Genomic DNA, 12288 nt, shown 5'->3' with positions numbered 1-12288 from the left:
AACTTTAATTTAATAAAAAAAATAATTAATTATTGCAGTATTAACCACGCAAGGATTAAGCACAGCTTTATCACAATTGATTTCATAGAGGGTCATGATGGACTATAAATGCACGTGTAAAAGACGTCGCCATGGTGACGTCCTCTCTCACCCGAAACACAACATGGTATATATTGAACTACACGTAGCTAAAAGTCAAAATAACAATTATACATGCAACCTCAGATAACTGCAGACATGCACACATGTATCTGAATGCATTTTTAGGAAATGTTCTGTGTTACATATTTTTACCGATTTATGCCGTCATACCGCGACTATTTTTGGCCAGGGACACGACGTTGCCGTCGGACCAATGTTTGCTGGGATTGATCGTTCCCAGCAAACATTTGGACGTTTAATGTCCGTTGAAAAGACGTCCGCCCGAGACGTCCCGTCATGGTTGAAAAATAGTTCCAAAATGAAAGTTGAACCGACGTCTTTGACGTCGTCTGGCCGTGAATTCCACGTCTTTTCTGGCCGTGAATTCCACGTCTTTTCTGCGCGTCCCTGGACGTCGACAGCTTTTGCATATTTCACAAGGATTTCATAGAGGGTCATGAATGCACGTGTAAAAGACGTCACCAGGTGACGTCCTCTCACCCGATACACTATATATTGAACTACACGTAGCTAAAAGTCAAAATAACAATTATACATGCAACCCCAGAGAACTGTAGACATGTACAAATGTATCTGAATGCATTTTTAGGATATGTTCTGTGTTACATATTTTTACCGATTTATGCCGTCCTACCGCTACTATTTTTGGCCAGGGACACGACGTTGCCGTCGGACCAATGTTTGCTGGGTTTAGACGCGCACAATCTGCACATGAAACCGAAAGTATAATTTGCTTGTCTCGGTCTGTTTCGGAGCGCGCGCCGCCATGCGAACAACATCTCTTGCGCAGATTTTTGATCCTGTTTCTGCCTCATTGTACCCAGCAAACATTGGTCCGACGGCAACGTCGTGTCCCTGGCCAAAAATAGTCGCGGTAGGACGGCATAAATCGGTAAAAATATGTAACACAGAACATTTCCTAAAAATGCATTCAGATACATTTGTACATGTCTACAGTTCTCTGGGGTTGCATGTATAATTGTTATTTTGACTTTTAGCTACGTGTAGTTCAATATATAGTGTATCGGGTGAGAGGACGTCACCTGGCGACGTCTTTTACACGTGCATTCATGACCCTCTATGAAATCCTTGTGAAATATGCAAAAGCTGTGCTTAATCCTTGCATGGTTAATACTGCAATAATTAATTTAATTGCCCAAGTAGTTTTTAAGAGGTTGTGAAGACGTCCACTGATGTCTTTTACACGTCTTGTCAAGCAAGACAGAAAAAGAAAAAAAAACAGGAATTATCTTTATGAAATACACGATTTGTATACAAAGTAAATATATTTACTTTATCTTGTTTAAAATAAATTATAATCACAAAGTGCCCAGTGTGGTTAATTGATTGCAAAGCCACTGACTGCATTTAAAGTCGTTTTAAGTGGACGTCCAGTAGGTGACGTCCTTTACACGTGCATTTATAGTCCATCATGACCCTCTATGAAATCCTTATGAAATATGCAAAAGTATTATGCTTACACCTTGGTTGATACTGCAATAATTAATTTAAGTGCCCCAAGTAGTTTTAAGAGGTTTTGAAAAGACGTACACTGCTTTACACGTCAAAACTGTGCCACCGGGATGTTGTAGCAAATCTCGCGATATTGCAAAATCCCGCGATATGATATATTATCTCGCGATAAAGTAGCCATTTTCCCGTTTTTCTACAACCACGAGGCGAGCAGGATTTGAGCAGGGGGGCAGCGTTTCATATTATTTTGAAGGTACCCCCGGGAGCCGCCATTGGCTAACAAGCCTTCACCTGCTGTTAGCATCCCATTGACTTGTCAAAATCCAAATGAATCAAATGAGATCGACTCAGAAAAGACGTCAATGAATGCACGCGTGTCACCTGATCCACACATGCACATCTTCTGTGTTGCATGTGCAAACTATGATACACTAATACAAAGGAAAACATTTGTATTCACAAAAATGTCTCTATTTGTACAAATTGCTTCACATTCATTCAATTTTGAATTTTGCACACGCAAGTTGAAAGACATGGATAAAACATTTCTGCAACATGTATCAAGTTCATTAATAAATGTGCTTACACGTGTTAGTCTTTTTGAGACTATAATCATCCCATAGATTAGTTGTGTGGGGTGCGTGTGTATTACACGCAATAAAGTGCGTATCAAATGCATGCAAAAACTGCGTGTCGTAAAAACTCATTTTCGCGTATAAATTGCACGATAAAAACGCATAAAAGCGCATCTTCTGCACTAAACAATGATATTCTGATATCATATACTCTTATGTGTATCTAGTGTCTCGCACTTCAAATTATTGTAAATTTTGTTTGTAATTTTATATTTTTAAAATACAAATTCCTTGTATTTTATTTAAATTCTTTTTTTTCACAGCAGTATTTTTGTATTGTATTTAAATACATTTGATGAGTAAGTATTTGTAATTTGTAATTAAATACTATGTTTCTAACATCTAACCTTATTTAACATCTTACATTTGAACACGATGTACTGTATGAAACCAATGGAAAACTTGTTACTGAGTGTGTGTGTGTGTGTGTATAAATAACATAGTTTGGGAAATGAAACTATCAGTCTGTTAGAATCTCGTGATTAGCAAATGAAGTCATCATTAAGACAAAGTTTGCTTTACCTATAACAGAGCGGTTTGCATATGAAGAACCAATCAAATAGTGGGGAAATGATGTAATGCAGCCTGACATTCATGCCATACCTCTATAGTCTATACTATAAACACTGTTGTATTGTCTGAGATCCTCAGGCCCTGCTTCTTCTTGGGAGAGTTTCTCTGAGAACTGCTCGAAGACTCTCCCAGCCTTTATTAAAACATTTAGAGGACATTTGCTGAAGTCTGTCTGTTAATTACTGCTGCGCAGCAGGACAGTTTAGGGAAGCAAGCAAGTTAGAGGAAGAGACTCGGTTATTTTTATTAAGTGTCGATTTGCAGACGCTAGATAGTCGGGTTTAGGGAAAAAATCCACTACAGTGTGTATAAAGTTAAGAGTGCAGACAGATAGGCTACTGAGGGGCCAGGCCATGCAGTGCCTTATATCAGCATAAGGGTTTTAAAAGCATCTATATTTTAGGGGCTCTGTATTCTAGTCCTTATTTCAGATCAATTATTCCCTCGGCGACGCGTCACACACACACATGCAGCCTCGCGTTTATTTCGCTTTCCCCTTTTATTCAAAATATTCACAAACTTGCTAACTATAATGAATTGTATGATATATTTTAATTGTCAAATATGTGAAAGTGAAGGTGTTCTGTCGTTTAAACACATTTAATTATCTATTATCATTGATATAACGCGTAATTCAGAGGATCTGTCGGATTTACATCGCGTAAGTTCATCAATTTTTCCCGAAATCCATAAAAGTAAGCCCTATGAACTGGGAGAAAAATAGAGTAAATTGTATGGTTTCATACACAATAAGCATCTGATATGAATAAAAAACTTTGTCAAATTATAATTGAAAGGATTATTATTGCAGCTTGCAGGCAGTGTGGACAATCTGAATAATAAAAAAACTATATGTTTTCTTTTTTTTTTTTTTTTACAGTAGGCTTCTTTATATTAATGTCTGAGACCTAACATAATTGTGGTTTAAAACACTGAATTGTTGTGATATGGGCTATAAAAAGCATCGAGTGCCTCTGTTTCAGGCTCAGCTCAAACCCAGTATATTATTAGATGTGGTCAGCATCACTGTAAGGAGAGCGCGTGCGGAAAGCCCTTATAAGGAGATGCATGGGCGTGTTTTATGCAAATGACTAACCTCGTGCACGCGCTCATTTAGAAACACTCTAAATTCACCAACGATGATTAGAACAAATTCATGTGTACGAACGTGATGTGAATTAGGCGGATACTGAAATAATCCACGCAGTATTAGTGAAAGAAACCCATTGTGGCCATTTAACAGTTCCGAAATAACATTAAACAACAAATATTTACTTAATTCGTATCATATATTTCCCCTAAACCCCAGAGACCTGTTTCAGGCCAAACTTTCGGTGCTCGATTTAAATCATTCGGAACAATGATTAGTGATGCACCGAAATGAAAATTCTGGGCCGAAACCGAAACCGAAAATTTAGGATGCTCTTGGCCGAAAACCGAAACTGAAGTCGAAAATGGCTTCTTTTAAAAACGTATATATACTGCTTGAATTTAATGGATCTGAAATGAATAATCACAATATAATAATCAATTTTTATTAACAGTTACATAACAAAACATAAAATATTTTTAACAATAAATATAAATAATAATACCAAATAATATTATTCTTCAAGTTTTATGTTCCATCAAATAAAATAGTTTTTTAAAAGTTGTGCAAAAAAAAAAAAAAAATCCACAATTTTGGAGATTTTTGCAGAACAAATGTTACATAGCCTATTGCAACTTTGGTGTCCTCTCGTATAGGGCTGTCACTTTTGTGAAAAATAAATCCTGTTCGATTTTTGAGACATAGGCAAAGTGTTCATTGAATCGTCAGTAAATCCGTTTTCAACGCCAAATATAGGCACATCCACGGACAACTAAACAGGCATTAGGACAAACGTAAAGAGGGCGCTTGAGACGCGCACAAGTCAGCAATGTGGACTGCCATAACATCAATGAAAGGCATTACTGAAGGCTACATATTATGCACTATATTATGCAGAAATAGGCTGTCTGTGTCTGTGTGTGTCTGTGTGTGTGTGTGTGTGTGTGTGTGTGTGTGTGTGTGTGTGTGTGTGTGTGTGTGTGTGTGTGTGTGTGTGTGTGTGTGAGTGAACCTGCAGTTGCTGTGTGACGAGCGTATCGTGACGAGCTGGACGCGCTCCGAAAGAAGGACGTTAAAATCGATTCCCTATTTTCGTTTTCGAAACTTGTGTTGGTTTGTCCGATCGATTGTGCAATAAGTGACAGCCCTCTGACATGCTTAATCTCTGATAGGCAGACACGTGATAACAGCTTGACCGTGAGTGAAACCTAAGCGCTTGCGCACGGATGGGAGGGGCGGGTGACATTCATTTTAGGTTAAACGTTTTCGGCTGTTTTCGGAGAAATTCCGGTGCACCCCTAGACGTTACAAAATATACCGCTTTCATATGTCTACTGTAGGCCTTCACTCAAAGCGCTTTACATTCATATAATCAGGGAATGTCTCCTCAAACACCACCAGATCTGAGGAAATCACGGGATCCGGCCAAATGATTGGATACAGAATGATGCACTTAAAATGTGTCCAGAGCAGATTTACGGTGAAGAGGGAGACAGTGCGGTTACTGTTAAGTGTTCTCGACCCAGATGTTGTTGCCTAATATAGACGAGCACGAAAACACGTCAGAAACACCGTGCCACCGGATTCTGAACCTAAGATAGTGTGTGCTCGTCTATAGGCAACGCATGTTGGCAGATTAGCACCTGTGTAGGCTATATGTTTCCTTTTGTTGAAAGCCCAGATAAAAGTACAAAGCTACTAATATTTTGTGTAGATCCATGTCCGAGGCAGGTCGACTTCACAAGCGCATTACATACACGCACGCACGCCGCGCGCCCGCGGAAACACGCGCTCTGCGCCAGTGGACGCGCACCCACGCAACTTCTACGGAAGACTGTATTCTCGTAATGTTTCGACTTTAATCTCGAAATGCTAGAAATGTTTTTTTTTTTTTTTACAGAATTGTTTTTTTTTACGTTGCGCTTCAGGGCTTCCGTAGTAGTGAAACTGATGATGAGGTAAAAATAAATACCATTAAACAAACCAAATGTGGGACGATTACTAAGTTTGTGTGGGACATGTTACCAACACTAAAACCATTACATCACAATACATGTCTTTATTTTATATGTAATTTAAACTCAACATCACTGAGCCCAAAGGCAGCGGCATGTCGATAACTATTTTTGAAACAGCTCTGACCAAGTCCAACTAAAATCCAACAAAATAAATAATGAACCAATAGAATTTAAAACAACATGAAAGTAGATCATTGACAGTCAGTCTTATATTAAGAATATATTAAACCAAAAACTTTCATATTTTTAGAAGGGCTGTGAATTAAAACAACCACAGTAGGAACAAGTTGATCAATGAGGGAACGAATCAGCGCTCCACATTTTGATTGACAGCTGTCACAACCAACTAGTGACCGTGTTTAACGTTACTCCTTTCCTCTCAGCCACTGGACAGGGTTTAAAGTAACAACATGTAACTTTTCAACCTTCATAATATATTTCCAAGACCCTTGTGATAGTACATCGACTTACAATAGGTTGAATGAGACGTCTGCCAGAGCCTGACGGGGTCTGTATCGCTTTTACTGGCACTATGTAACTTCGGGGAGCGGGTAGTAACCAGCGCTCAAAAAGAACTACAAAATTCGACTGCTTTACGGCATACGTCACTTTGCCCACCACTTCCTCAAATGTGGCCAACCAGCGCGTTTGTTTTCGTACGTCTGTTTTCGTCATGGCTGAAGCAGCAGCGAAACGTAAGAAGTCCAAGGTTTTGTCGGAGTAGAGTCGGAAGAGGAAAAGGGAGAGTGATAAACTGAAAGGCAGGACGAGGATCAATATTGGTCGAGCGTTTGCTCGCTGGCGTTAGCTTATGGAGGAGGAGAGTTACCAGACCGATGCTGACTTGGCCGTCATGCTGTTGAACTAGTAAGTAACTGTAAATTGCTTGCATACTATCTTTAGTTTTTCTAATCTGTTGTCTGCCTGGCTACGTTACGGAAACTATCTGGTCCTCCATTTATTTATCTTCATGAATCAGCTAGTAGATGAGCGAATTATCAATCTGGTAGCTAGTAAACACTAACATGGTAGTTTTAGATGGTTAGGATGCTATCGCTATCATTCTCGTTCAGATTTGAGCATTGCAATCGACATGCAAATCGCAAATGTTTGAGTTAAAATGTTTAGTCTACTAAACATGTATAAATTATGAAAGGGGGAAGATTAATAATATTATCATTGCCCATATGAAAAAAACCTGCATGCTTCATATACAGTAACCGTAAATCATTTTACGACAGCGGTAATGGACAATTCCGCTTCCAACCTGTAGGGCGACCGCAGAGGAAAAGTTCCATGTTGTTGCTTTAAAAAACGGCTGTTGTGTTTGTACTTCTGACGAAGCGCTGTTAAATATAGCTGAACAACTACACCGCAACAATAATGAATAAAAGGCTTTCTTAAAAAAAGGCAAAAGAACGCATGCACGTTTCCTTAATGTTCATTTTAGTTAACAACACTTTCCAAGCGGCAAACAACAACAAAACAACTTACAATCATCAAGAGAGTCTCTGCTGTCATTCCTCTCATGATCCACGACACATTTCCACTGTTTCCTTCAGTCTTCTGCACTTCCTGAACACACACACACACACACACACACACACACACACACACACACACACACACACACACACACACACTGACCTGCTTCTCCTCCATCTGTTTCACCCTCACACACTCCAGCTTCATGTTCCTCAACTTTACACTTTCCTTCTCCCATTAAAGTGCTTCCAGATGAGCTCTTTCTCTAGAACAGTGCAATAATTCCGTGTGAAGTTGAGTGTAGAATTCAAGTTCTTCGTGGAAAACGTAAATCTTGAGTCACTCGTGAACGCGCGCCTGTCATTTCAAACGAAAGGAACGAGAAGTCGCGTAGTCATATGAGGAAGCACTCGAGACCCAATGAGCAGCGACATCAGCCAACACCAGCCAATCAGCTGTCGCGGCGCTGCTTCCGGCAACAATTTTTGAATGAACGAGTGCAAATGCGGAAGCCCGAGGAAACGAAGTCGCTGATCTTGCAAAACTCACTGTAAGTTGATGTTCATGTTGCCCTGTAACACCACTGAGCAAGACAGAGTTTAAAGAGGAATCACAGAACTGATTAATACAGTATATGAAAGAAACAAAGGGAAGTGTCCAAAAAGTGAGCATAGTACACACACAGTGAGTATAGTATAGGGAAAACAACTTGTTCTCCGTTTTATTACTTTGTCAGCATCAGCCAAACAACATGTGACCTGGAGCGCCCTCCAGTGGCAACAGGCCAGACTGAATTACCCAAAAACATCTCAGTTTCTCCCCTCTTAAAGGGATAGTTCGCCCAAAAATGATATTTAAGCCATGATTTACTCACCCTAAAGCCGTTCGAGATGCATACGTCAATCTTTTTTCAGACGAACACATTTTCAGTTATTTTAGAAAATGTCTTAGATCTTTCAGTGGTTATAATGTGAAGCAATGGGGTCCAGCTGATTCAGGTCGGAAAATGTACATGCATCCTTCTCAAAAATAATCCATCCGTCTCCAGGGGGATAAACGAAGGCCTTCTGAGGGTAATCCGTGCGGTTTTGTCGTAAAAATATACATATTTAAAACTTTGTAGAGATGGAACTCTGGATTGTTCAGATAGTCCTTGAAGACTGGTGACTCCGGTAAGAGAGTAAGGGCTCGGAGAGTTACATTCAAAACTTTAATTTGCTGGGCACATAAATAACATGTATGTGTGGGTGGGTGTGTGTGTGTGTGTGGTTTTTCTGCACGAACGCACACAGCTCTGAAGTTTACATGCTCATCGTGACCCAGCGCGTGCGGTGTATAAAAGCGCATGATCTTAAAGGGGAAGTTGTATGGTTATCAGTAAAGTGAAAGACATGTGCCCTCTAGTGTTGAAACATGAAAGTGCAGTTAAAGGGATAGACTTTTCTACATTGCCGCCCCCAAATTTAGTATCTAAATTTGTAATTAGTTAGGAAAGTCTCAATGTCCGTTACTATTTTCTTCCTCATCTTCCCATGATGGCAGCCTAACTAAACGGGCAACAGGTCGGAGATAAGTTCGCCCTTTCACTTGCACTTCTGCTGTGCGTATGCGATTATCTGCTCCTGCATAAGTTTTAGTCACTCTGCCTATAGGCCACAAGGCTCGGGGCAATTGCGGATCAACTATCATGATGATCTGTCCTTTACTTAGATTGGCATTGTCCTTCTGCCATTTTTGACGGGGCTGTAGGCTTGGTAAATAATGCCTAATGAAGTTAACCCAAAAGTGATCAGCTAGAATTTGGCTGTGTCGCCATCGTCGTCTCCCTAACAGATCACTAGAAGAGTAGACTGCTTGAGGGAGTGATGCATCACGACGGCCCATTAGCAATAAATTTGGTGTGACTGGGTCTGGATCGGCAACATCTGATGAAACGTATCCGAGTGGCTTAGAGTTGATAATTCCCTCAACTTCCACTAGAACTGTACGCAAGACTGCTTCAGTTACTGTACGATTGCCCAAGACTACCTGGAGAGCAGTTTTAACTGATCGTATCTCTCGCTCCCAGGTCCCTCCAAAGTGTGGCGCATTCGGAGGGTTAAACTGGAAAGCAATTTCCTGGCATGCTAGATGTTCTTTAAGTGGAACCTCTAACGAAGCAAAGACCTCCTGGAGTTCAGTGGCTCCTCCTCGGAAGTTAGTACCTCTATCTGCCAGTATCTCAAATGGCTTACCACGTCGTGACACAAATCGTCTTAATGCCATCAGAAAAGCATCCGTGTCCATGCTCTCTAAGAGATCAAGATGTATGCAACTCGTTGTCATACATTTGAATATAATTCCCCAGCGTTTCTCAGTGCGTCTACCCAGTTTAATTGTGAACGGTCCGAAGCAGTCTACCCCAGTGGACCAGAAAGGTGGTTTGTATAGCCGAAGTCGAGATGGGGGCAAGTCTGCCATCTTCGGAATTACAGGACTTGCTCTCCATTTTTGACACTTCTCACAGTTGTACTGGTGCTTCTTGATTGATTCTCTGCCCCGTAGGATCCAGTACTTGCGTCTGATCTCGCCCAAGACCCTCTCTGGACCTGGATGCAGAAGCTGGTTGTCATATTCTTTGATTAGGAGCATTGTAATCTGATGTTTAGGGTCTAGTATTATCGGATGCATAGTGTCTGGATCTAAGCTGTCAGCTCGACGGAGTCGTCCCCCAACTCGGATTAAACCAAGTGTTTGATCATACTCAGGGGAAAGTGAAGCAAGACGACTCTGGGCGGATATGGCTTTTCCTTTGATCAGCGCGTCCACTTCTCCTGGGAAGCTGTCACTCTGAGCTTGTCTTAACAGGTGTAGTTCAGCTGATATGGCATCTGCGGCAGTCATAATAGCAGCCGCCCCGTGAAGGGACTGGTGAGTTGCTTTCAACAGATCATTCCAACTCCTACTACTGGAGATGTCAGGATGAGGCTTGGCAAGACATGAATTGCCACAGAATGATTGCTTCTTCAACTCATCACTGTCATCAGGAGCTGTTAATTTAGGCAGAGATGGCCAGGTGCTGGGATTTTGGCGAAGGAACCTTGGTCCTTGACTCCAGCGCTGAGGTTTGCTCAATTCTAGCAAAGTCTTGCCCCTAGTCAGGTCATCCGCTGGGTTATCCGCGGTATTGACATATCTCCAATTTGACATCAAAGTCACATCCTGAATTTCAGCAATGCGTGTCCCGACAAAGACTTTGTAGCGGCAAGAGTCTGATCTTAGCCAATTTAGGACTGTTGTTGAATCGGTCCACAGAATTATATCATCCAAAGGAACAGAAAGCTCTTTACTAAGCAATTTCGCCAGCTGTGCTCCTGTGAGAGCTGCACAAAGCTCTAAGCGGGGAATTGAGGTCTGCTTGCGAGGAGCCACTCTGGACCTTGCCATCACAAAGGATACATGGATATGTTTCTGTTGATCTTGAGTGTTGAGGTAAGCGACCGATCCGTAAGCCCGTTCGGAGGCATCACAAAAAATATGGATGGTTCTCTGGGTGCCTTCTGAGTCAGCATATAATGGGATGTATGCTCTGGGTATTTCCACAGTGTGCAAATTAGCCAGTTCAGCCTCCCAGGCTTGCCATTGTACTAACAGACTTTCAGGGTGGATGATGTCATCCCAACCAATCTTGAGTTTCCAGAGATCTTGAATTAGCATTTTTGCTTTGGTGGTGAAGGGTATAAGATATCCAAGTGGGTCATATTGTGTGGCCAGTACCTTGTACACGTTTCGTAGTGTGGGTTCGGAGTAGTCAACTTGGCGATGTTTATATCCAAGTTGGTCAGTGAGACAATTCCAACGCAGACCTAAAGCTGGCTCTTGTGGGTCTGAACTATGCTCAGAAAGCCACAGTTCAGTGCTGGCTGCTCTGGCTTCAACTGGGAGGTGTTCTATTACAGCAGGTACATTGCTGGCCCACTGGCGGATTTCAAAGCCACCAGAAGATAAAAGTCTGCGCATCCTGTCGATGAGGTTACGGGCCTTCTCTGGGGAGTCAAGACTCTGCAAACAGTTATCAACATAGAATGCTTGCTCTATAGACCTTTGAACATCTTCGTAGCCTTCACTATTGTCCTTCACATGCCTTTGGAGTGCATATGTAGCACAACAAGGACTGCAGGTGGTCCCAAATGGAAGAACCTGCCATTCAAAGACACTTGGTTCTTCGTCCCTCTTCATGTCTCTCCAGATAAAGCGTAACAATGAGCGGTCTTCTGGCAGAAGTCGGATCTGGTGGAACATTGCTTTAATGTCTCCACTGATAGCCACCGTGTGCTCACGGAACCGAAGGAGGACACCAAGCAAGGACGGACCCAAGACGGGACCCGGAAGAAGGTGATCATTTAGCGCTTGGCCCATGTATTGATATGAGCAATTGAAAACAAGCCTTGCTTTGTTGTTGTGATGGACTAAGTGATGAGGGATGTACCATGACTCAGTAGAGGAATCTACAACCTCAGGTGTCAATCTCTTCACATAGCCAGCAATTTCAAGCTTTTGGACCTCTTGACAATAGGTCATGGTTTGATTGATGTCGTTGGCGATCCGTCGTTCTGTACTTCGAAGTAGTGAAAGACAAGCAGATTTGGGCGCTTTTAGACACGGACTATCCTTCCGTCTGAGAAGTGGTGTAGCATATCTCATTATACCATCTACATTCATCCTTACAGTGCGCTGCTCAAGCATCTCAAGTGCTTGCTGGTCAAGCTTGGATCTGGTGGCTGCTTTCTCACTGATATAGGGCAAAGTATCAATTTGCCACAGTTTCTCCACATGCGTTTGAAGATCAAAGTGGTTTGACCTCATTGAAGTA

The sequence above is a fragment of the Abramis brama genome (genome assembly GCF_963993115.1).
Source record: "Abramis brama genome assembly, chromosome: 1".
Taxonomy (NCBI): Eukaryota; Metazoa; Chordata; class Actinopteri; order Cypriniformes; family Leuciscidae; genus Abramis; species Abramis brama.
This window is presented reverse-complemented; position numbering follows the sequence as displayed.